This window comes from Diadema antillarum, unplaced genomic scaffold (genome assembly GCF_040938485.1).
Source record: "Diadema antillarum isolate AM-2024a unplaced genomic scaffold, OU_Dant_1.0 seq00001565_RagTag, whole genome shotgun sequence".
Lineage (NCBI taxonomy): Eukaryota > Metazoa > Echinodermata > Echinoidea > Diadematoida > Diadematidae > Diadema > Diadema antillarum.
The window spans coordinates 441,072-468,334 of NW_027272288.1; the positions used below are offsets into that span (position 1 = coordinate 441,072).

At 38.9% G+C, this 27,263-nt stretch overlaps 1 pseudogene; it reads left to right on the forward strand.

The window, feature by feature from the left end:
- Positions 1 to 1,667: 1,667 nt before the first annotated feature.
- On the forward strand, positions 1,668 to 26,607 carry LOC139710792 (probable inactive 1-aminocyclopropane-1-carboxylate synthase-like protein 2; annotated as a pseudogene).
- The last annotated feature ends 656 nt before the right edge of the window (positions 26,608 to 27,263 follow it).

Sequence of the window (27,263 nt, forward strand, 5' to 3'; positions counted from 1 at the left end):
GTTTTGAGATGGCGATTGCCCTACATATTTCTTCACAGATTGGAACTCTTCCAATTTTACGATTAGTATAAATCATATGCTTAATCAAAATTAACACATGATTCAACAAGGCATTGAGTTTGATATTTTCCCTGAATCCAAGTAAAACATCCAGCCAATTTATATTAATAAACTGAGGAAATGTTAGTTTATTTCCTACCTCATTCCAAAAAATATTTTTGCTTCTTTTGACCATAACTTCAAAAATGTACCTTTATATGTATTGACCAATATATCATTTAATGATTTAAGAGGTATTATTTTGTATTTTATGACAGAGACCGTACTTCAAAATCTCAAAAAATGGACTTATCGGTTTTTGCGAACAAACCCTTCATATGTTTCAACCGCTTCCCTACAAAAAGAACACAGATTTGAATGTGTTATTCCAAACTGGTGAAGTTTATCATTACAGAAAATAACATTGTGCAGAAGCTTATACTGGAATTCTCTCAGCTTCCAGTCTAGTGTTGAAATTCTTGGAATAGATAAACAAACTGCAGTCGCAGATCTATCCATGTTTAAAGCTAATACTTCTGGGTGTTTGGAAAGGAAAGAATCTTCAATTGTACCAATAAAAATATTGTAAATCATTTTTGAAGTCACTGACACTAAAGGATACACATTTTTGTTAATGTTAAGACTAATTTCAAAAACATTAGCAGGGTTATCATTCAAAATATGATCCCTCGCCCTTTAATTCTCGCCACCTTCAACTCTGCTGGAAATTTATTGTACAATTCATAAAGAGAGATTAAATCGTCTGCGTTTAAACCCTTTCTAATAAAATGCGCCCCTGATCTAATTTTTCCACCAGCGTCAATAACATGTTTAACTTGAAAAACATTAGCGTTAAATAATTTTTCATTAAAGGAAAAATTTCTACGTGGAATGGGAGTGTTGTTAAAAATAATTTGATTTTCATTGTGCGTTTCTTTAACAATAACATCCTTTCCTTTCAAATAATTCCAAATATCTAAAAAATTCTAAATACAAATTCGGCGCTTTGATATTTAATAACCGGAGATCATAATTACAATGAAAAATTGATCTCCCTCCCACTTTCTTAAATACATATTCAAAAAATTGTTTCACTTCATATTCTTATCACCTCTAAAAAGTCTCTTAATCCACATTACGCGCTGGGCATACACCATACAATACCTAAAATTCATCATTTTCATCCCCCATTAAAATAATTCATATACAGTAAGTTCCTCTTTATTTTGTCGCGACCATTCCATATAAAATTAAAACAAATCGTTTCCACCTCTCTGAAAACACATCGAGGTATACCAAGGTACTGACATTATTGAAGAGACGTATAATAATTTAGATATAGCAAATACTTCAATAACCAGTTGAATTTTCCCAAAGAGGGTCAAATCCCTTTGCTTCCACCATCCCAACAATCTTTTTATTTTACTCAAAATTTCTTTATAATTCATTTCTTCTTTAACATGAATATCTAAAGAAAAATATATTCCTCACACTTTAACTGTTTGAACTAATTTGCCCAGCGTTATTCCAGTCACTACTGGTGGTTAAAGCGCAATAGCGCCAACTAGTGTTTATTGCATTATATCTGTGACTGGCACTACTGTTGATCATCACGAATAAAGGCACTGTTCACAAGATCAGACAGAGATCATCTCATCCAGTACTCTATTCTCTCCTTAATTGCGTGGTGACAGCGCTGGATCACTACCCACAGCCTAAGTGAAATCTTGCACGCCTCTGAAATAAACAGCCAGGTCCACTGTAAATGTAAGTTTTTACAAGGACTTATATTTATCACGTACCTTTGTAGTTGGCCGCAGTACCAGTAGTGTACAGTCCCACACCTCTAAAATGGCGTGTGCTATGCCCAAGGTGCCCAAACAAACAATGGTGCCTGGGCAAGATAGAGACTATCACCTCATTCACCTTTCACCTTTCGCCTTCGTTGTACGGGAGTTGAGGATGTCCTGTAGATTCTCCTGGTCGAAAGCGTCTTCGATGCAGTAACACGTTAGACTTTAACATTGTGTGCAGCGTGCGTGGGTGTCAGACACAATTGCTTATCTTATTTGCCCAAAATTTGTCAATACCATTTTTGAAGATATTCAAACTTGAAGCAGTGACCAATTGTTCCGGTAAACTATTCCAAGTGTTGATAGTACGTTTGCTGAAAAAAAAACTGCTTCTAAGATTAAGTCTGCAATGAGTGCTGAAGATTTTCATAGAGTGACCACGGGTATGCTGATAGTGATACTCTGCTCTCTCGAAAGTTGGATCTGGATCTGGATCTGGTGAGATACTGCACAAACTCCACATCAGGGATATAAACGTGTGGAGACAGAATCTCCTGCACACTCTTAACCTAACGGTTAGATCCCCACTTTGCACCGCTGCCCCCCCCCCCCCCCCCCCCCCCACGGAAAAAAGCAGTAACTGACATTTTTATGAATTTGTACTTTTTTTGGGAAAATGAATAGTTTACCCAATGCTCTTAAATGTGAATAAGTCAGTTTTGAAAAAAAAAATTAAGATTGACCAAAAATGCAATTTTTTCACTTTTGCAAAAAGCAGTAGAACTGCATCCAGTCGATTCAACTTTTCAAGTTTCCCCACGGAAGAAAGCAGTACCTGTAACCAACAAAACCTACGGAAGAAAGCAGTAACTAACAATTTAGTCTAATAATTCAGACTCTGTAGTCCTGCCTGCACATTTTTTCCTAATACTTTTTTTTTCAAATTCTATCAATTTTCTAAAACAACATAAACAGCAGTTTCTTCATTAATTTAGGGGAGTAGATATAAAAAGATTGTTTCACCAGTAACTTGACTCTGCCCGCAGGGAATCATTATGACAAGTTGTAGAAAAAAAAGTCTCTTTCTGGAGACTAGCAAAGCTAACATACTGAGCGCACTCAGAGTGCAGAATACGCGTACTGCATGCGCGCATAAATTTTGCAGCATGCCTACAACATGTCATACACTGCAGCAGTAACTGCAGAATTCATCACATCACAGTACATTCTAGTCATCACTTGCACAGTACAGTACAGTCTGAGTGACAGTGCCAACCATGCAGTCACACAGTGACTGAAAATTTTCTGCAGTCCAGGCATGCCTGCAAATCTATCATGAATTGCAGAGGAACCAGAAAATCAAGGTGAGCTGAAAATATGAGTAGAAATTTTGAATGGAGATGAGCACTAGATCTAGTATACACTAGAGGTTCTAGTCTAGTAGTTACTTGTAGATCATCTAACGCTAGGTCTACCGCGTACCAGACCATTCACTTCAATTACCTTACTGACTCACTGTTGTGTTGCACAAAATACCATTTATTCCTAGATAGAGTACAAGCGACAAGACCGAGTCTAGGTCTAACGTTAGGTCCTACATCTTATAGATTTGGACTAACCAGAAAGTAGAAGAACTTTATAAGCTGATGGTGGTAACAATTCTCCTCACTATGGTCATGTGACATGTGCAGTTACTGCTTTTTTCCATGGGGAAAACAGCAGACTCCTGGCCATCTGTAGACCGAGTGCAGTTACTGCTTTTTTCCGTGGGGAAACTACCCAGAATCAAGGGTGAGTCACCGCAGTAACTACATTTTCCTAAATAACATTTAAAAAATAACGGAAACACAATTTTTTCCTAGGTTTTGTTAGACAACTAGGTATGGTGCATAATCATATCACAAAATTATTTTCGAGTGTTTCTGTGTTTTTAAAGAATCTGCAAAAAACACAAAATCACATTATCTCAGCTCAGCGGATATGCAGTTACTGCTTTCTTCCGTGGGGAGGCAGACCGTTTCTCGGTGTCGAGTCAGTGACATAGGCAAATCCAAATAGAGGTTTTCTTGATGACAATAGCTCTGTCCCGTCAGAATCTCGCAAGACGGCTCAACAAAAGGCTGTCATGCTTAATCTTATGCTTGGCCAGATTGCAAATTTCTGTCCTGGGCAATTCCACGGTATGTAGGACACAGATGCCAAAAATTCAAAATGATATTTGTTTCAAACACCATACATTTTCAGACAATACTTGAGTTGAAGTTTTAAGAATCATTATGTTTTTCAATAAAAGCGGCCATTTTGATTTTCAAAATGGCTGCCAAAATATGCCTATAACTCAATGGTAAGAAAGAGTGTATTGTCTCATAATTTACCCTCTGTATATCCACTTTACTAGTACTCTAAACAACAATCTTTTATATGCATGCAGTTACCAGATAAGTCTTTTACCACACGATAGAAAGAAAAAGCTGGTTGCTTTAAAGAATTTGATAAAAACTTTTAATTAGTTTGACAATGATGGATGTAACGTCAGTTACCAAAAACAAGGAATTTTAAACTTTATTCATCGAAGAAAGTGAGCTGTATGATGTAACTTAGGATTTCTAATGTATGCCCATATGCCTTCCTTTCAATACCAGAAATAAGGATACTTGGCATACTGGAGAGTCAAAATGAACACATCAAAATGTGTAACGTCAGTTACCGAAACGTCATATACCAGTATGTAACGTCAGTTACCATGACAGTTATTATAACTTAGGCAAATTTTTTGACTTTAGGCCATTTCAATACATCTGGGAAGTCGAAGGTTATCAACAAAGAGCAGCAATCCCTTTGATAGGGAATGATGTCATCACCATGGTACACTGTATGTCCATGGATACATTTTTTTTTTTGTTCACTTTATCTTATTTATTTGTCATATTTTTTTTTGGTGGGGGTGCTTGAGCTTTTGATTTTCGGTTCAGCACAAGTTTAAGGTTAAATCATCTGGATGTTTAGGTTTACCACATGCAATATATAATGCACTCAAATTACTATATAGTACTCACGGAATGATACAGCTACCAAATTTGTAGGCCTAATCAATGATGTGGTTGCATGGTAACCACCTTTTTCTATTAAAAATCTTGTGTACAGCTGTATACCAACAGTTTTATAATCTTTACTAATGACTACTTTTGCAAGCATTTTTCTTTTTTTCTGGAAGCTTAGTGGAGTTTCTACCTCAAGGCAAATGCAGGAACAGATATATTTCTTTGCTTGCACTTAAATGTGTGGTGTAGTTAATATGGCACATCTTGAAATGGTACATAAGCAGGCCTGACATAAGGCATGTACTGTCATTACTGTTTGAAACTAACATTGATGTTGCTCAACATTTAACACTGATGTTGCTCAAAGTGAGAGGTGATTCTAGGGTAAAATAAAAAAAACTGTTCATATTTGTTGATTACTTTATTTCATTCATGCAGGGACATTTTTGTAATACATGATAATTATGTACAGGAAGATTTGTTTATATTGATCTTAGAATTATTTCGGTGCAAAGTTCTATTTCTTGGTATCTGGGATGTATTTGCAAGCCTTGATATACCAGTGAAAAGGAAAAGAAAAACAATTACATTCCTTCAAGCAAGGAATAAACAAATAATGCCCAAAAAAGCATGTTTCTTCTTCACAGAAAAAATATTAAAGGTGTAACACTATTCATTGAAATCATTATTGTTAATGGAGATCATTCTTTTTTTATTTGTGGCCCTAACAATGCCTTGAGGGAGAAGGAGTAAAATAAAGAAAAGAAGAAAGAATATATCACAGTAGATTTCATACATATACCCCTATGAATATTTTTATTTGTATACATGTGTTTTTTCCCCATGACCTGAAAGATATTTTTCATCACACACAAAAACATCTGTGTTTTGTGTAGTACTGCAGGGCATTATGGGTGGGGTACTCTAGATAGAAACTTTCCTTTCATCAAAAAAAAAAAAAAAAAAAAAAACCTTTGTTAGGTCAATATTTATACTTTTAACTGCTGAATCTAAATGGCTCTGTGTAATCATAACTGTTGAATAAGCATTCAATCTTCAGACAAATGTCAAGAAATATCCTCTCATGTGCAATAATTACATTATTTTTGCTCAACTGTGCTATGGCAGGGGGGGGGGGGACTTGCCCCCTAAGGGCCCCACCCCATTTTTGTCTATAGATATTGTTTTAATTTGTTGCTAAGTAAATGCCTGGGATTGTTACTGGTATATTATTGCAGCAGTATAATAACCTGTTAAATAAATTAGTTCTTTGTAAACCCCATAGCAAAAGTATGTGTAACGTCAGTTACGTAACGTCAGTTACTGACATGTTTACCTTTAAGTTTTCATAAAACATAAAGAAAATGGACTTATGTTTCATTTCATTTGGGTATTTGTAATTGATGAACCAAGGTATGATTCCATATCAAACAAATCACTCTGAAAGGTCAGAATTATAAAATATCACAAAACTGTTCCTAATCATGATTTTCCGTGTGTAAACCCTATGGCAAATGTAAGAGTAACGTCAGTTACCGTCATGCCTTCACTAAAATTGGCATGGTGCTAAAAGGAAATATCTAAAGTGCACATTATTTTGCACACCTGTTCCTAAGAACCTAGGTGTATTGCCATATTAAACACATAAAGTTTAGAAGTCAGGGACATGAGATATTTCCATTTAAATCTATACCATAATTTCCCATATCCTTTTTCCGTAACGTCAGTTACCGACACATTTTCACTTGCTATGTGATAAGAAATGCAGTTTGAGAGAAAATTTTTCCACCTATTTCTTCATTCTCATGAACTCATTCATCAATGCTAATTACAAGCCCTGGGTGCTTTCATTCACAGAACTACAACATAAACAATTTTATGAAAATCCTTACGTGTAACGTCAGTTACCGTGGAATTGCCCTCCTGTGATTGCCAGGAAATGCATAGTGCGCAATTCTACCTCACTCAATGACATTTGGTCAACAATTCGCCTTCACTATGGCTTTCAGTCAACAGGAGCTCATTTCATTGATTTTTCTGACATCAAGTTAGAAACCGATGAAAGACCTGAAGACCTGTATTAAAGGATACACTGTACTTGCCTTTGTAGAGGATAACCTTCTGACCTCAGGTGGGAGAATCACCACAGTGAGCCCATCAAGGAAGATGAAGAGCTTACGCCAACTATCGAAAACTTCATAGTGCTGCATTGGCTCCAGTTGTTACATCCTGATCTCCCACAAATAGTCAAGCAAAGATATGGTACAGATCTCCGTTCACGTACCCTTGCTTCTCTCAAGCCTGAGATTTCTCAAGCCCTTACCAGTCTCCTCGAGTCAGTTGAATGTTCTAGAGCCATGCATGCTGCTGCCTTTCCCCCGCGCAGTCGTAGTCAGTCTACTCCTTGGCATCCCCAACCTCAATTTCAAAGTCGATCCCGTGCCAAGCCTGCTAAGTCCTGCCCCCTCTGCCTTCAGGCTGGTTGCCCTAGCAGTCACTTTCTCAGTGTGTGGCCCTATCTCCCTGACTCTGATAGGCAGTACATGGCTAAAGCCCGCCAAGTCGCAAAGATTTTTGACAATGATGAGATACTTGCTGATAGCATTGACCCCCAGGATTTTCAGGTTGATCCAGGTACCCAGTCTGGTGTAGATGGTGAGGAACCCTCCTCTACACTCCGTGTGCAAGTGCGTCAGTCCCCTTACTTTGATGCCTTTTACAAGCATCATGCTGTCTGTATCACTGTGGATAGTGGTGCTACAGGAAACATGCTGCGTGCCTCCACAGCGTATGCCCTCGGTTGTACTGTGACTCCCACATCCCAGCCAGCTCGCCAATCTGATGGCTCGTCCCCCTTGGAGGTTGTTGGTGAAACTTGTCTCACCTTTTCTCGTGATAGACATGTCTTCCATTTTGAGGGCTTAGTTATGGAGAATCTTGATGATGAGGTCCTCGCTGGGACTCCATTTATGGAGCGCAATGATGTAGCTCTTCGACCCGCTAAGCGCCAGATTACACTGGATCATGGCACGGTGTACGTGTATGGTTCCACTGGAAAGTCCAAAGTTCAGAGACTCCAACCCAAAACACCTTCTGATCTGGAGATTCTCCTGCCTGAAACCCCTAGCAAACGGGAGACTCCGAGTTGATGTGTGCGAAGCGCGAAGTTCCTAGGGTTCCAGATGTTCTCTGGTGCTATCTAAGGCTTCTTTTTTTTCAGCATACGATAGAAATAAGTAAAAAATCCTCTCCAACGGGAGACAAAGAGCCAGGGCGGGAGAAATTAAATCTCAAGCGGGAAAATGGGAGATTTTGCAAAAATGGGTTTTCGGCAGGAGATCTCCCGTCGAAAGCGGGAGAGTTGGAGTCCCTGAAAGTTGGTCATGCTGTGCGACGTGTGCACGTTCTCCGTGCTCCTGCAATAACCGCAACTCTCTGGCCAGGGGAGTTCCTTGAGCTTGAGTTGCCTCCCCAGTTTGAGTCTGATGAGATCCTTGCTGTAGAGCCGCGCACAGACTCCCCTCCTACCTCCCCCTTGCAGGATTGCTTCCCAGTTCCCCAAGTGGTCCCCAGCATAGCAGGTGTAGAATCCGCATTCCCAATCTATCTGATGCTCCCTGCGTTATTCGCCGCCATTCCCATTTGTGCCAGGTCAACCCCATGGGCATGGAAAATACAGGGCAGTTGCAATCACCTGTGTCTGATCAGCAGGCACACTCTGCCCAGCCTCCTGGGAATCGATCCACAAGTCAATCTTTTGAGTCAGTGGCTGTAGATCCAGATGGGGTTCTCCCCTCTCAGACAGGGCGTGCCTTCCAGGCACTCCACGCCAAATATGATGGAGTGTTCACTTCGTCATTCAAGGGCTATTCCAAGCTATCGCTATTCCAAGCCTCAGCCTTTAGTCGTACCAGATGTTAATTCCACATCACTTAAGATTGGTCAGTGGAAATATCTTGTGCCATCCGACCTTGCCAGTGCTTTCTTTCAAATACCTCTCTCCCAGGAGTCAATGAAATACTGTGGTGTGGCTACACCCTTCCGAGGTATTCATGTCTATAGATACCTGTTGTGCAATGGGAATGCCAGGTTCTGAGACTGCCTTGGAGGAATTGATGTGTCGAGTACTTGGGGACTTGTTGGTTGAAGGTATCGTTGTCAAGTTGGCAGATGACTTGTACTGTGGTGCTGACACACCGCAAGCCCTGTTACAGAATTGGTCTCTGGTGCTACAGGCCCTTGCTGCCAATGGCCTCCACCTATCCCCGACCAAGACTACAGTATGTCCCAAGACTACACTACCACTATCCTTGGGTGGGTATGGTCGGAAGGAACCCTTCACGCGAGTCCACACAGGATGACAACATTGTCAACCTGCTCTCCTCCCACTATGTACAGTGAAAGGTACGAGATCTTTCATTGGTGCGTACAAGATGCTTGCTCGTGTGCACCCCAGTTGTGCTGCATACTTGAGCCCCCTTGATGACTCCATTGCTGGCTTCAAATCACAAGACCGTATCCACTGGACAGATGAGTTGCATGATGCCTTCACCAAGGCTCAGTCTGCCATTCAGTCCTCACGAACCATCACACTCCCATGCCCCTCTTACCAGTTGTGGATGGCCTTGGTGCAACAATGTACCTGACACGAGATCAGAAGCCTCTTGTTGCTGGCTTCTTTAGTGCTAAACTGCATGGTTGCCAGGTTACCTGGCTCCCCTGTGAGGTTGTGGCGCTGTCTATTGCCACCGCCACCAAACATTTCAGCCCGGATATCATTCAATCACATCATTCAATCACATCACCCTGTGTGTATCCTCTCTGACAGCAAACCATGTCTTCAGGCATATGAAAAGCTGTGTCGTGGCGAGTTTTCAGCTAGTCCAAGGGTTTCCACATTCCTAACAAATGTGAGCAGAAACCAGGTGTCCATTCGCCATCTGGCTGGCTCTGCAAATGTCCCTGCAGACTTTGCCAGTAGAAATGCTCCTCCCTGCCATGAGTCCAAGTGTCAATTGTGCTCGTTTATCACCCAGTTGGAGGGTGCTGCTGTTCATCGCAGTACCATAGAAGATGTTCTGTCTGGCTGTACACGCATTCCATTTACATCCCGCAATGGATGGGGGCAGATTCAGTCAGAGTGTCCAGACCTCCGCTGTGCGCATGCTCACCTCAAACAGGGTACCCACCCATCGAAGAAGCTGACGGATATTCATGATGTGAAGTGCTATCTTCAAGTTGCTACTATAGCTGGGGATGGCCTTCTTGTCGTCCGACAGGAACGTGCATTTCAGCCACGGCAAGAGCGTATTGTCATTCCACGCAAGGTGCTTCCTGGCATCCTTACTGCTCTCCATCTCCAACTGAGTCACCCTACCCCACACCAGCTCAGACAGGTGGTTTCTCAGTATTTCTTTGCCTTGGACCTAGATGCAGCTATTCCACAAGTCAGCCAGGGTTGCCATGGTTGTCTTTCTCTTCGGAATGTCCCCCATGCTGCAACACCCCAGCTAGACCACATGTGATCTGCCAAGCGTGGTGGGTGTATCCTTTGGGGCAGATGTCATAAAACGCGCTCGACAGCTCATCTTTGTCCTCAGAGAGACCATCACATCATATACACACATCAAGTCTCCTTACCCAAGATGAATGCACAGAGGCCCTGCGTGATGCTCTACTCCAGTTATGCCCACCTCTCCGGCCACTAGAGGGTCCTCTTGCTGTAGTGCGCACAGATTCAGCCCCAGGTTTTGCAGCCCTCCGAGATGACCAGGTCCTCCATAGGCAAGGGATTACGATAGAGCTAGGTCATGCCAAAAATGTTAACAAGAATCCCGTCTCCGAAAAAGCTGTTTGTGAGCTAGAGGATGAGCTCCTTCGTGACGACCCCCATGGTGGCCTGGTTACCCCCCTTGCACTAGCCTTAGCTACGAACCGCCTCAACAGTCGACTCCGTGGTAACAACCTCTCTGCTCAGGAATTGTGGACTCAACGTGATCAAATTCACTAGTGAGCAAATTCCTGTGAATGACAAAGACGTCATCATAGCTCAGCACAACAGACGTCTTGCTAATCATGGTCCTAGTGTCAAGTCGAAGGCTTCCACACGTCCACCCCCCTTGCCAGACACTGACATTCAGGTTGGTGATCTTGTCTATCTTCAAACAGATCGATCCAAGACCCAGTCTCGACATCACTACCTTGTTTGTACTGTTGAGAATGAGTGGTGCAATAGCCGCAAGTTTATCGGCAACCAGCTACGCTCTACTTCATACTGTGTGCGACCTTCCGATTGTCTGAAAGTTCCTTCAGACTTTCCTCCTCTTCCGTTGCAGCAGTATCAGCCTCAGGAGTGCGATGACGAGAGTACTCAGCCCCTCACCTTGATGACGGACCATTCCCATTCCATGCCAGATCCTCCTGATCTCTCGACAGCGTCTAATGACTGTATAGGACCTACCCCCTTTGAATTCCCTTGATGTCATGACGGTGCCCCCTGAACCCAGACCCCCCGAACCTCCTGATATCCCACATGAGCTTTCCACTCCACACGGTGAACCTGTATCTCTGGCAGCCCCATCAATGCCTGCCAGTACTCTAGCTATGCCCTCCCCTAACAGGGGATATCCTCAACGTAGCCACCGTATTCCATCTTATCTCACTGACTATACTAAAATAGATCTACATGTATATGCTCTGTTGTTTCTCACTTTGTAGAGTACATATTACAGTGTTCTGCTATCTAGTTTCAAAAGGTCAGTAATGCTATTGTATGCAAGGCTCTCTGTACAGCAGCATGGTAATACATACCTTTTCTCATGTGTAGTTATGCATTGTAAGTTTTTTTCTGTTGTTGTGGTAGATATTATACTTGCATATGTGACAACTTTGTTAATCCACCAATCTGTCTTGTCACTATGTTGAGGCAAGACAAGAGCCTTCTGGCATGCTGGCCATAATTTTCATGTGATACATGCCCTCCTTCAACGTCATGGACCTCAGTGTGGTATCTATAGCATCTGTTCTGCAGATGGTTTACATTTCATCACACATTAGCCATTGTGTTTATGAATGTTAAATTATGCTACGCTGTATATATTGTAATTGTATGTACCGTACCTCGTTCGTACTATGTACACATACCTTGACAGCATATGTTTTAATATTTCTGATCGGTCAAGTTTGCAGTCTGCGTCTATCAGCATCCCATGCCCTGTGTCAGTGATATCTAAAACTGTTTTGTATAATTTTTAACCTCTTACTCAATTCTATAAGATAAGTACGCTGCTGTGTTACTGCAAGGTTTTGGTTATTGTCTTCCCAATGTGCCTAGTATATATAAAAGTTTTTCGTTACTTTACTGTTCAAGACAGGAAAGATGCAGTACGCAGTAGGGTTACTGCAAGGATTTGGATATTGTTTGTTAACATGCACAATGCATATAAGTTCTTCTATAGGTCCATGATAAGAAAGGAAAGTTCATAAGTTAGGTTTCGGTTTATATGTGTAGTGACAACATATCGTTGCTCGTATTTTTGGGAGAGGATGTGGTACAAGGCGTACAGTTCTAGCTGTTCCTTTTTGTCTGGAGTTAGCTCAAACAGATCATTATGTCTGTAGGTGAAAGTGTTACGTCGTGAAAGGATTTAGTTTTATTCGTCAGGCAGCCTTAGTTTAATTTTGTTAGGATGTTTGAGTATATGTGTGGTCATACAGTGTACCTTGCTGGATTCGTTTTGAAGTTTTGATTAAAAAACGAAGTTGAATTGTTTCATTTATTATTTTGATCCAACTTAAGAAGTGATTACGCCAGTGTATTGTTATTTAGACATGTACCTGTATGTATACTACTGGTGGTTAAAGCGCAATAGCGCCAACTAGTGTTTATTGCATTATATCTGTGACTGGCACTACTGTTGATCATCATGAATAAAGCCACTGTTTACATGATCAAAGGTCATTCAGTATTCTCTCCTTAATTGCGAAGGGCTATTGTAGCGTTATTCTGTTAACACATGTCTTAGATGTAATTTTCATACAGATTGTGAAAATTCTTTGCTTGGAAGTAGGCATATCTTGATGGACGTGGTACTTTACAAGAGATCTTGACTGACATGCTTTAGTTAAAACTTCAAATCACAGTTGCTAGCATGAAAATTTTATTTTTTTTGCATACTTTTATGATATGTCATATATTACTAGACAAGTACTGAGAGCAGTATGGAGAAAAAAATAGGTCTTTCTACATTGTAGTGTAGCTACTTTTCTATAAGACTGTCTTTTTTTTTTTGTACCAATCCATTACCCTTTTTTCATGAGATTGTTTTCACTATTACATTTTAGTATTTCATCCCATCTATTGGATTTAGTTATGTGACCCTGCACCACAAAACACAAAAAGTCGCCAGATGTGAAATTTTAGTTAAGGGTAGATTCTGAAAGAGCAGAGTCTAAGCTGTAAAATGATGTATTTTGATAACTCAATTCAAATGGATTCCCCTAACCTATCTAAATACTGGAAAGCTGTGTGATGAGAGACAAAACACAGGTTGTAAACAACCGGAGCGACAACCATGATAAAATTATCAGATTAACCCGTTGAGGACGAGTCCCGAGTATACTCGGGCAGGTGTCTATGGAAAATGCGTGTTGTAGCAAAATCAGTCCGTCCTCAATTAAGCTGAAATTAAGTATGCTCTATTCACACATTCTGACCATAATTCATGCCAACTTTCAAAGCAGTAGCACTATCCTTTTAAAAGTTAATTAGACTTGAAAGTGAAGAGTATGAAAAGGATTTCAAGAAATGAAAGGGGGCCTCTAAGACATAGCTGATCATTCTACTCTCCCCCCAAAAAACGGTTGTAGAAAAACTGCTCAAAGCACACTTTCCCCATTCATGTTATGATCCCAAACGTAAGAATAAAATAGATGAAGGATAGCTCTTTCAGAAAATATGAAAAACTCAAGATTGACTCAGTTGCCCTATTTCACCGTTTTTGAGTCCTCATGTAAAATCAAGGGGTGCGACTTTTTGTTCGTTTTGTGATGCACGGTCACATATTACACATTAATCCGACCAATAATAGCTCTTTTGATTGCACCATATATCTATATGTAGGCCCTATACATTATTCCTCCAGAATTGTATGGACGAATCTGCGATGGAGGAAGGGAGTGTGTCTGCCCGCGCCCATCGCTGGGGAAACTTCAAGATGGAATTGCGCGATATTTTCCTCGACATCGACAAAAATCCTTATCACGAAACTGACAACCCAATGGTAAGTTCTCAAGCAGAGCATGTCAGGGTAGCAAAGATGTTCACTCTATAGGCAGGACTCCACACTAACTATTATTTTTGGTGGCCCAAAGGCAAACATCCGGCCTTTTTTGGTGGCCCAATCGGGCCACCAAATTCTTCATTTTTGAAATTTTGGTGGCCCGAAGTGAGTTTTTGGTGGCCCCGGGCCACCAGGCCACCATTAGTGTCGAGCCCTGGTATAGGTACATGTTTCACAAGTTCCAGGTTTTGGTGTGACCTTCATGGAAGATCGGTTGAAGGCATATTTTTCTCTCTTTTCTTTGCACATGCTGCAAATGCTTGAAATACTCAGTTCTGTCCTTGATGGAATTCATTGAGTATTCCTTTCCATCCAGTGATTATTTTTTCTTTCTTTCTTTTTGGCAAAAAGTGCTGAAATTTTTTTCTTAATTCCATAATGTTGAGAAGGTTTGTGCATTTGTTTATAAGGTGAATTATAGTGTGAACTTACGACAATTCATTCAAGATGCAAAATCAATGAGAATACAACATACCAGTAATATACAAGTATTTGAAAAAGAAAAAAAAAGAAGTGTGATACTACATACCAGTAATATACAAATATTTAAAAAAGAAAAGAAAAAAAAAGTGTGATCTCTTGGGTGTGGGATTGGGATGCAGGGACCCTCCTTGTGAGCATTAACCAAAAAAAAAAAAATTTTTGAGTGATCATGATTAAAGATAACCAACCAATACTTCCAGACAAAGTTTCTCTTATGTAATTGCTTGACAATATATTATTTGGAGCAGATTTGAGCTTTTTAATCAAACAAGGAATAGAAAAGCCAGCTCTTTGAATAAAATAATGAATCGTAGAGGCTGATAAAGCAACCCAGGATGGAACTTGTGGACAACTTTCCATTCATTTTCTACACAAAATGTCAGGAAATTTTAAAAAGTTTTCTCTTGATTCACAAACATGTTAACATGGTTCCACTTCAAACTATGAACTTAAAATACTTTGATACTGAACAGTATATCAGAATTGTTTGGAAGAGAAATTGGAAGAGAAATTGTTTGGAACACACATGTGCAGGGACCAAGTGCACATGGGTACTGAGTTGAGTATTTTTTTTTCTCAACGTGTACCTGGTATTTGTCATTGACTTTGATATACTGTTCTATTTCCATTTACTAGAATGTCTAGAGACTGTTGAGTTGAGTTTTATGCCTGAGTGCATGACAATATCCAAGGACTAGTTCACCTTCATATCATGTGGATTGAGTGAAGGCAACAATATTAGTACCGTACCGGTAGAACACATCATTATAAGTTTGGGGAAAATCCGACAGTCCGTTCAAAAGTTATGAATTTTTAAAATATCTGTGCAGTCACTGCTGGAGGAGAAGACTACTGCAATGTATGATGTCACATGCGCGCAACGATGTAAGGAAAATAAAAAGAGAATTTCACAAAACTTGACTTTTTGAATAAAGTGCACATTTCTTTGACTTGTTACTGACTTCAATGTTACAGGTAATATTATTCCCCCTGACTTCTGAAAGAGAGAAGTCAAGTGTTCTTTTATTATGTGAGAAAAGTGAGAATATCTTGAATTTTCTTTATAATTACTTTCTTTATCTAGTTGTACTCATATGACATCACAAGCTATAGTAGTCTTCTCATCCAGCCGTGACTGAGCAGAAACTTCAAAAATTCATAACTTTTGAATTGTCCGATTTTCCTCAAACTCTCATTGATAATTATGTTCTACTAATATTGATGCATTCACTCAGCCCACATGTCTATGAAGGTGAACTTGTCCTATATGAAAAATGATTTGAATTTTGAATCTTGAATCTTGATGTATAATTTAAAATATTGGATTCTATAATGTAATATGCTGTTTTTCCCCTTTCATGCCCGAGAGTTGGCCCGCATGGTTTCCTATCAATTTCTGGATCTCTATAGCATGATTATTGGGGGGTGGGGGGGGGGGGGGGGGGGGAGAAAGGGTAATAGGGAGATGGGTATTTGTGACCCTGCATCATAAAACCAACAAGAAAGTTGCCAGACATGGATTTTTGATTAAGGACAGATTCTGAAAATGATGTATAAAGTCAATTCTCCGACAGGTGGACTCTTCTGCTGTATAAATATTGGAACTAAAGCATGTATCAACACTCAGGAAATTTCTGTACTGAGAAAAGAAGGTCTAAAGTATAGATTATATTTAAGTGCCTGATATGAGTGTGTGTGCAATGAATGGGATAAAAAAAAAAGATGTAAAACTTCAAAGCAAAACAATGAAAGGATTATCGGATTAAGCTGAAATTCTTTGGGCTCTGATCAACACATTATCCATTACTAATACCAACTTTTAAAAGTGTAGTACCCATTGTCCTTTCAAAAATTATGTTTAGAGAAACTTAAAAGGGAAGGGTATGGGAAGGAATTTTATGAAATGAAAAGGGGCCTCTAAGATGTATATATGTACAAAGGCCTACCTACAATTTGTAATCACCTACAGCTGTATTCTACAAAATAAGTGTTCTAGAAAAAACTGGTTGAAATGCAGTTTCTCATATGTTTTTGACTAGATTATTAGGATAGTGAAGGAGAAGAATAAGTTTGCTTTTTCAGAAAATTAAAAATTCTGAGATTGACTAGGTTGACCCATTTCACTTCTTTAAATAGGCCTGCATCTCTTTTTTTCTTTTTTTTTTGTGGTGTAATTCGATACACAGTCACACATGGGCAGATGTTACACAATATGTTTCCTGTGAGTTCTTTGTTTTTCATCAGAATAGATTCTTATTTTATAACATGTATTGTAAGTTATTATTTCTGTCGTGTTCTGTATATTTTGTCATCTCTTTTTGATTCCTTTCAGGGAATAATCAACTTATGTACAGCTCATAATGGTGCAATTGCAGATGTGGTCATTGAAAAGGTACAATATCATCAATATCTACAATGTACATAGTTAAGTATTGATAAATTCTATAAAGAACTGAAGGCATATGAGGTGACATAAATCATTGAGGTTCAAAGATGAAGCAGGGAGGAATCTTTTTGGTCATGACCTTTGTCTTACCATGTAATTGCGCCACAAATTTATGTGTTAAATTGCAATTTCCCCAAAATGTGATGATACCATTAACTTTAGTGACATCTGTCAGTAAAATGTGTATTTTTTAATAGTCTTTTTTTAAACCCTACGTTCCTCTAGAGGCATTTGCCATCCAAACTAGACCTGCAATTGTAGTTGTACAATGTAGATCAGCACACACTTGGAGGTGTAGCAATGTGCCTCAGTCCAACAGGAAGGCAATGCCACACAATCGGAAATGTGTTGACCAGGTCATTATGAAACGTAAATTGTGGGTGATGTATAATGCATGCAGTACATACAATACACAAGCTGTATGCACCATATGTACAATTACACTTGTGTGCATTACGTTGTTTGTAGGTGCACTGTATGATTCTATTAGGTGATACATTTATGTAAAATTTGTAAATGAACACATGAATGCATTTTGTAAGATATACACCACCAGTGTACACACATTGATAGATGCATTATTTGTGTTCTTATGTCATTTTTATACATCAAAGTATAACAATTTGCTTCTGTTGTCATGGCCATTGCCTATAGCTGAACCAGTCATCCCTAAAGCAGTGGGACGCCTCCATGCTACCATACACCCCTGGAAGGCTAGGCATACCCCGGCTACGGAGTGCCATTGCAGAGTTCTTAACCCAAGAGCTGGCCACCCCCGAACCGTTAGACCCTGACAAGGTTTGAGCTGATGGTAACAAGTAACAGGACCATTTAGTTTTATTATACAGTACTCTTAACATTTTTACATTGTACAAAATATCCCTGTGACATTGAGCTAACAAAACTGCTTAGGTGCTGCTTTTAACAAGGTGAATTGGGCAGCCCTGACAATGGATTTGATTATACATGGTACTGTAGGCCAATTTGTTGGTCTCTCCTTTTTTTTTTAGCACATTTACAATGAAGTACCACTTTTAACAAGGTGAATCAATTGGCTTTCCAGATTACTAGTATCCACTTTCTGTATTTGGCTAGGTCCTGCTTTATGAAGAGTTATAGTTTATTTCTCTCATATGGCAGCCTGTGTGGTAAAGGAATATGTTATCGATTTATCTTTTGATGTAAACGGGGCCCTGGTCTCGATCCTTTTTTTAGTTTTTCCAATGAGGTACCATTTCTGCTTGTTAAAGGCAGTACTGGTCACAACAGTTGAAATTGGCAGTTACAATGACCTTGTTACAGTGAGGCTTTCCTTTCCTGGGTGGCATGTTGCATGGTGCTACATTAACTTTTTTTACCACTTCAGTTGCCTGGTCAGACATGTAGATTTTCAAATGGTTGCAGAACACTTGCCTGAACATGAATTTTACTTGTCCAAAGAGAAAGTTTAGGAAAATGATATGAAAGTCACTGGAAAGTCAAGGGCTCGAATGATAGAACACACTCATTTGAATGATCGACACTTGTTGATTTGACACTGCCGTTTCTTCACTATAGGTGTTGGAAAGTTGCTGCAATCAAACTAAAGCATACGTAGCATCACCCAGTCAGTATCTTCTGGGCTTCTGTATGGTTGACTTCTTTGGGTGTAAAGGGAAAAGTAAAAAAAAGTGGCTTCAAAACTTTTTCCTTGCCCACTCGTTCCGAAACACTTGCCCAATTTTGATTTTCACGTGCCCCAGCAGCAATTAAGTTTATTCTTTGTTTGAACATGAATTCTATAAATTGTTATATTGGGCAAGCTCATGCATTATTCTGCTTTCACAAGTGCCTATTCAACCAAGAAAAAATAAACGTCATTGGTACATGTAGGCCTACTAGTGTACACAGGAGCTAATTGCGAACTGGCTTGAATTATAAAGTTTTTAACTCTCTCTTCTGAGATTTGGGCCCCATTTCTTAAAATATTCTAGGATATCAACTCTTGCTGGAATGGCAATTCCCATAGCAACAGCCAATCAGGAAGCTGGATTCTTGTTACCATGACAATTGCCATCCCAGCAAGTTTTGCTATTGTAATATTACAATGTACATCACTTTTCATGCAGTGGGACCCATGCTTATAGTACATGTACAGCTACTATGCATTGATGCTTGTCATGCCCACATGCTAGTTGCTTCTGTGCATGCACACTTCAGACACTGAAAAATGTTTTAAAATGTTGTAGTATTGTTCCTTGATGGTTGAAAGATGATTTTCCTTGCATTCTGATAACTTTTGCATAATATATAAAATTTAGACAGCACAATGCTATCATGTACTCAAGTGGAAGATGAAAAGTGATAATCACAAGTCTTTTACATGTATGTCAGCTTATGCTCATTATATTTGACCACTTGAAGTATTGCACTCTGGTGATGCATAGGCCTAGTGTAGGTGAAATGGTATTGTTAACACAATACACGTTTGATGAGGACAAGCCCAAGAATTCAAAACACACATTATTGCAGATCTGATTTGTGTGATGTCATAATAGTGTGACCTACTGGTTTAAAGTACCTGTCCTGCAACTGTGTTTGTTGACTACTTTGTACTTTAACCCTTCCGAGTGTATGTGTGTACTTATGATGACCTGTCAAAATATAAGTTTCAATAGGCATACATGTATATGCCACCCACCAATATATTTGTCTCACCTATACCAATGAACCTCTCAGCTTCGCTTCTTCTTTGTATTTTTATCTTGTAAATGCACATTCAGCAATTTCAAGAACCATGAATCTGTATTTCTGTCTGCTCCCAAGTTGTTCACTCATATTTCAAATCTTTTCATTGAATCTTGCTCCCATTTTGCTACAAATGCAAATTTTTAATGAAGTATTGTTTTTTTCTCTTTTGATAGTTCTGCATCGCAGGTGGAGTAACATCACTGATTTGTATGATGGGTTACGTGCTGTGTAACGATGGAGGTAATTGTTGTAAAACAGAGGAATTGTGAAGATGTGATGGCAAAGTGGATAAGAGTGCACGTCTATGAATCAACATGAGCGTGATTTAATAGGTTTGTGGGTTCAAGCCCAACGAAGCCCGACTTGTTTTTCCCTTCATTCAGCAAGGCACTTTATCCACATTGCTGCTCTCCAGCCAGGAGTATAAATGGGTACCCAGGAGGATGAGAATATTTATGTTCATTGTAAATAATGTATTCAAAGACAAGAGTAAATGTATGTGCTTTGAGCACTCTACAGAGTGAGTTGAGTGTAATATAAATTCATATTATTATTATTGAGTATTTATAGTAGTAGTGGTATATTATTATTATTATTATTACTACTACCACTAATACTAGTAGCACTATTACTATTACTATTACTGTTATTGTTATTTTTATTATCATTATTATCATTGTCATTAATTGCAATCTCTAGAGACAACCCAGATTTGTCATAGGCATTTAAGGGCTTCCTAAGATGTCATGTTCGTGGTCACTTCAAAAGCTTCCCCTCCTTCCTCACCCCCCCCCCAAAAAAAAAAAGAAAAATTAATAAACAAAAAAATATAAATAAAAAAATATCCAAAGAAAATAAAACATTGCAGTCATCCTCTACTCTTTGTGTTCAGAAGAAAGCAAGTAGTTATTGCACTCTACTTGTCATTTCCTTGAAAAACCAGTTTTGCAGTCTTTCTTGCCATTTTTTTTTTAAAGGGGATGGCTAGTAACCGATCAGTGGGAATCAATGCGAATGCTGAGGGATGATTGTTCCAATCCTTGTGGGATTTATTTAAGAGTACATTATATATCTACTGTTGTGTGAAAATTATTTGCTTCAGAACGGTCTCATATTCAAGTAATGTGCAGATTAATGCCCCGTCACTGACCAGGGACGCTTACCTGGAAACATTAAACTGCACATTACTTGAATATGAGACCATTCTGAAGCAAATAATTTTCACGCAAGAATAGATACATAGTGTACTCTTAAATGAATCCCACAAGGATTGGAACAATCATCCTCCAGCATTCCCACTGATTCCCACTGATCAGTTACTAGCCATCCCCTTTAAGAAAGTAATTTTGCTATTATTCCCGACCAAACATTTCCAAATTAAATCCATTTTCCTTCTTTACCAATCATTGAAAAAGAAAATCAATTTTACAGGCATTCTCTCCCAATCATTGGAAAAGTAAATTGATTTTGCAGTCATTCTGTACCGATTATAACAATAATTTTTTTTAAATATATGTTTTGCAGTCATTCGCAACCAATCATTTCCTCCCAAAAAAATCAATTTTGCAGTCATCATCTACCAATTTTTTTTAAAAAAATCAATTTTATGGTCATTTTCTGGCAATCATTTCCATAAATAATCAATTTGCAGATTTATTTACATGTATTTATCATTTTCCTTTATGAAAAAATACACACAAAAATTGCAGTCATTCTCTAACAATTTTTGAATAAGAAATTACACAATTTCGCAGCTATTTTTCACCAATCATTTCCAAAACACCCATTTGCAGCCATTCTCTACTAAGTGTCCCCACCCCCCCCCAAAAAAAAAATCAATTCTGCAATCATTCTTTATCAATCATTTCTAGTCATTTTACCATTTTTAGTCATTCTTTTTATATACCAATTATTTCCCCCAAAATTAAATTCTGCAATTATGCCAATCATTATTTGAAAATGGAAAGTCAATTTTGCAGTCAATCATTGCCCCCAAGACAAACAAGCAAACAAACCAGCTGTACATTTTGCTCTATATCTCTCCCAATTGTTTCTTGCCTTCCTATCCAGATACGATTCTAACCCCAAGCCCACTCTACGGAGCGATTCCGCGAGATTTTCTCTTCATGCCCAACGTGAAGACATATCCATTGCCTCTCAACAGTAAGGTAAATAATATGAATGATCTGTGGGCTTAGTTGACATCCTACATAGAGTTATGTGCAAACGCTAGCTTAGTGCAAGAGCATACATTATAGCACGTATCTGTATTCCTCTATACATTATTTGTAAATACAGTATGCCATGTGTATTTTACAGGGCTGCCAACTCTAACGCATTGAGCGTGAGACTCACACATTTTGGTCCTTTCTCACTCTAAAACTTTATTTCATTTGCATGCATTTCTATTGATCTCACTCATTTTGACTCCTAAATTATAGCGTTGGCCTATGGGAGTCTCACTATCAACTAGTTTCCAGTGTTGGCAGCCCTGGTATTATTTTTCATATTAGCACACAGTTATATTTTTGTGTTTAGTTGCCATTTTTAAGATTTGTATAGGACAACTGGGAGTGCAGTAGATGGAATGTATATTAAAATCCTTCTTTAATGACATCCTAAATACCAGTGGCGGATCCAAGGGGAGTGCATTGGGTATGCCCCCTTTATTCTTTTGTTGAAACAAAGAAATAAACAGAAAAAATGGGGGGTGCGTGTGCCACCCTCCCCCTTTTAATCTTGTACAGGCACCCCCTCTTTACGGAATTTCTGGATTTGCCTCTGTAAACACTGATTGGTCGACATAGTATCATGTGACCACACATAAATTGTTTAATGCTATGTTGAAGACAAGATATAAACTGTGATGTCATATGTTCATTGCATAGTCATCAATTGTGTTTGTAATGTGCTATCGATACCGGCCTCATAGACCACTTCGTATAATCATGTCCACTGCAGGCATATGGGGACACTGCATGACCATCTGTGCTGTACAAACAAAGCTGGGGGAATGTTTTCATATGATGAAAATGACTTATAATTTCATTTCAAAAGATCATTGGTGACTGAGGGTGTAAAGCAAATATATCATGCACTTTTTTGTGACTCTAGAGGAATTATTGATTCCTCAGTGACAGAAAATGACTATTATATCCTGTCATCTTGAAATCCTTAATTTTGATTAGTACATTTGTAGCTCTCAATGTAGGATATACATGTACAAGTAGGCCTATGTATGAAATATTATTATTTGTCTTTTTTTTTTCATTAATGATTGTGATTGTGTTCCCCTACAGCCTGGAGTGAGTGGCACTGAGCCATTTGAGCTTACGGTAGAATTGTTGGAAGATGCTTTGAAAAGAGCCAAGGCAGAGGTATGCACATCATTAAATCAGAAATCCTTCATGTATGTTAATATCGACTATTCATTTCAAATTTTTTTGAAGTACCATACATGTACAGTATGTAATCACGTACCCATGCAGCCAGCGCACTAGAAGGTGACAGACATGATTTCTTCATCTGAAAGCAAGTGTACAAGACAGGACCTCATTATGACTTAAGCTAATGTTTCAAATGCAATCTTCAAGCAACATTTTGCTGATAGCTATTAAAGAGTATGTAACACCAGATATGCAACTTATGTATGGTTGTTGTTGTGTTTTTGTCCCCGCCGAACGAGTTCGAGCAGGGGACTATGAAACGGGCTCCGTACGTGTGTGTGTCTGTGTGTCCGTGTGTCCGTGTGTCCGTCTGTCCGTGCGTCCGTGTGTGATCAAAATGTTCAAAATGCTACTCCTTCGCCATTTCTAACCCGATTTTGATTCTGTTTGCTTTATATGATAGCACTACATGGGAGCTTTGAAACTTCTATACAGAATTTCAGTTGTGACCTTTGACCTTGACCTTTGACCTATATTGTACATTTTGCTTCAAAATGCTACTCCTTCGCCATTTCTAACCCGATTTTGATTCCGTTTGCTTTATATGATGGCACTAGGTGAGGGCTTCAAAACTTCTACACAGAATTTTGACCTTTGACTTCTTTGACCTTTGACCTTGATTTTTGACCTATATTGTACATTGCCTACAAAATGCTACTCCTTCGCCATTTCTAACCCGATTTCGATTCCGTTTGCTTTATGTGATGGCACTAGGTGAGGGCTTCAAAACTGCTACACAGAATTTTGACCTTTGACTTCTTTGACCTTTGACCTTGATTTTTGACCTATATTTTACATTTTGCTACAAAATGCTACCCCTTCGCCATTTGTTACCCGATTTCAATTCCGTTTGCTTTAAGTGATGGCTCTAAGTGAGGGCTTCAAAATTTCTACACAGAATTTTGACCTTTGACTTCTTTGACCTTTGACCTTGATTTTTGACCTGTATTGTACATTTTGCTACCAAATGCTACTCCTTCGCCATTTCTAACCCGATTTCGATTCCGTTTGCTTTATGTGATGGCACTAGGTGAGGGCTTCAAAACTTCTACACAGAATTTTGACCTTTGACTTCTTTGACCTTTGACCTTGATTTTTTTTACCTATATTGTACATTGGCTACAAAATGCTACTCCTTCGCCATTTCTAACCCGATTTCGATTCCGTTTGCTTTATGTGATGGCACTAGGTGAGGGCTTCAAAACTTCTACATAGAATTTTGACCCTTGACTTCTTTCACCTTTGACCTTGATCTTTTTACCTATATTGTACATTTTGCTACTAAATGCTACTTCCGGCGGGGACATATTTTACGCACCGTGTAATTTCTACTTTTCCTTGTTTTTTGTTTATTTTCTTATTGAAAAATATCTTGCTCTTAAAAACTGATTAAGTGCAGTATGCCTAGTATGTTCAATTTTTCTATCACATGCCAAATTATACTTTTGCCCTTCCAAATATAATGTTTACTATGCATCAGTAGATTTTTTGATCACTTTTTGGCCTCCTACACAGAACTCCTGTCTACAATGAATTAGGTCCGACATTTTGTACCTTAATCTTCTTACCGACATGCCTACAAGTGATTGTTGTTATGGTCAGTGCAGCTGTACTTTACTTTTTTTTTCTTCCCGTTTCCTGTTTCCTTTTAAGGGTCACAGCGTGAAGGCCCTGTTCCTCACTAATCCGTACAATCCACTGGGGACGGTCTTCCCACAAGAACAGGTACTGATGTGTCTTCAGTTCTGCAAGAGGTACAAATAGATTTCATTGTTACTTTTTACCTCCGCCAAGGGAGGAGGTTATGTTTTTGTTACTGTTGGTTTGTTCGTTCGTTTGTTAGTTAGTTTGTCCGTGTGCAAAATAACTCAAAAAGTGTTAGCGGATTTGGATGGAACCTGCAGGAAAGGTTTAGAATGGTACAAGTAACAGATGATTAAATTTTGGTAGTGATCCGAGAATTTTGGGGGAATTTATGAAGGATTTTTTTTTTTTTTTTTGCAGGTAGGATCAATGAACTTGGGAGTTCAGGCTGCACATATTTGAGGTTTGCATGCGCGCACTTAAGGGCGTGCTCTAGTTGCTGCTAGGGTGAGACGTGCCATGCAACTGAGGGTTTATGACGTAACAAAGGCTTCAATTGGGAAATCGGGCAACTTTCAGCACATAAATGGGTGGAAATCACTGATATCTCTATGGAAGAACAAGATCAGTGGTGGAAATAAGCTGCATGCTTCGCAGAAGTCTGTGTTCTCAGAGTGCCACTCTAGTTCTATCATAATATTCTTCTCACAGTTTATTGAATTCCTCCATCACACTGGCTACTGAACAGAGTGACAGTATCCATCTTTCTCACATATTTGGTAAATCAACACCCAAGTTATAATGTAGAACCTTGTTATTAAGAGGGCAGAGAGAACAAGACCCTCCTGTTAAAAAAAAAAAAGAAAAAAAAAGTGAGTTTTAGCAGGTCTGAAGTCTTAATTTATTTTTTCTCTGAATTACACTCAGATATATTAAGAAACCTAACATGACAGAGCAATTCTCATGTTTTTCCCCTTGTTTCCTCTGTAATCTCTAAAAGACTTACAATTTATACTTCAAGACAGCTATTCATCCAAATTGTATTATATGAGCAGGTTTGTCTATCTTTCCTTTTCTTTCAAGATAAAGGCTGAATAAACCAAATACCATTTGTGTTTACAAGTACCTCTCTTCTAGTCACAGCTCAAACTCAGGAGTATACAGCATATATATGGACATGTCAGAGTTTTCTGCTAGTAAGCACATTATGCAGGCCCGTAACTAGGATTTTTATGGGGGTGGGGGGTTCAGAATTAGAAAAAGGTTTATTCAGCTGACAAACAAACAAACAAAGAGCTTCAGCACAGTTTTGTCTGTTTGTTTTTTTGTCTTGTCTTATTTTGTTTTGTTTTGTTTGTTAACGGGGGGTTCGCAACTCATTTTTTAAATTTCTTTTATGGGGGGGGGGGGGGGCTGCTGGCAAACAGGGGGTCCGCGAAACCCCCTGAACTCCCTTAGTTACGAGCCTGATTATGCATACAGAGTATCTTTGAACTAGCTGTCTGCAATGTGTGGAGGGCAACAAGTTAATCTTTCTTCCACCTGTGATCTTTACCCCAGGCATGACCTGCACTGTGTTGTTGACGAGGTGTACGTGTGTAGCATCTACGACCCGGACACACACCCCACTCCAGCCTCTGGGGCTTTAACCCCGACCAGCTCCCCAATAAGAGCAAGACTCACGTCATGTGGGGCTTGAGTAAGGTCAGCTTAAAGTTATCTTACACATACAATCAGTTGGGCAGAGTCTCTGTCTCATGTTTACTAGTATAGGGTTATATTGAAACCATCAGGTAACATGGCATCTGCATGTAAAGTCAGTTTGATATTACGGAGACTTACAGATGGTTTCAGACTGTAGCTTGTGAACATGATAAATTGGTTGTACCGGGTACAGATTTTCAGAATTTATAGTGAATATGATGAGGAATAAGAATGTGTTCAAAATAGATCTGAAAAAAAAAATCACAATAAACAAGGATGATGACTTGATGACATAACCAGCTTGATCAAATTACATTTCTAGATTACTGAAATATGTAAGCCTCTTATGTCATCATTCTTCTTTAATATAATTTCTTTTGGGTGTTTCTAAATAGCGAATTTTTATATCTGCTCAAGGACCACAATAAAGATTCCACAAACCTGTATTAAAATGGCGCACTATCGATTTATGTACATGATGTAAATTATGAAAATTGTCTGGAATTCCCCTTTGAGACTCGTTTGCAATAAGTTGATACCAGTAGTACACATTCCAGTCAACTACCACTCAGCCATTGGACAAAAATATAGTTGTGGAATGACCAATTGTGATGTTTTGTTTTCTGTGATGGGAAGCATTATGTGTAAACCTAATG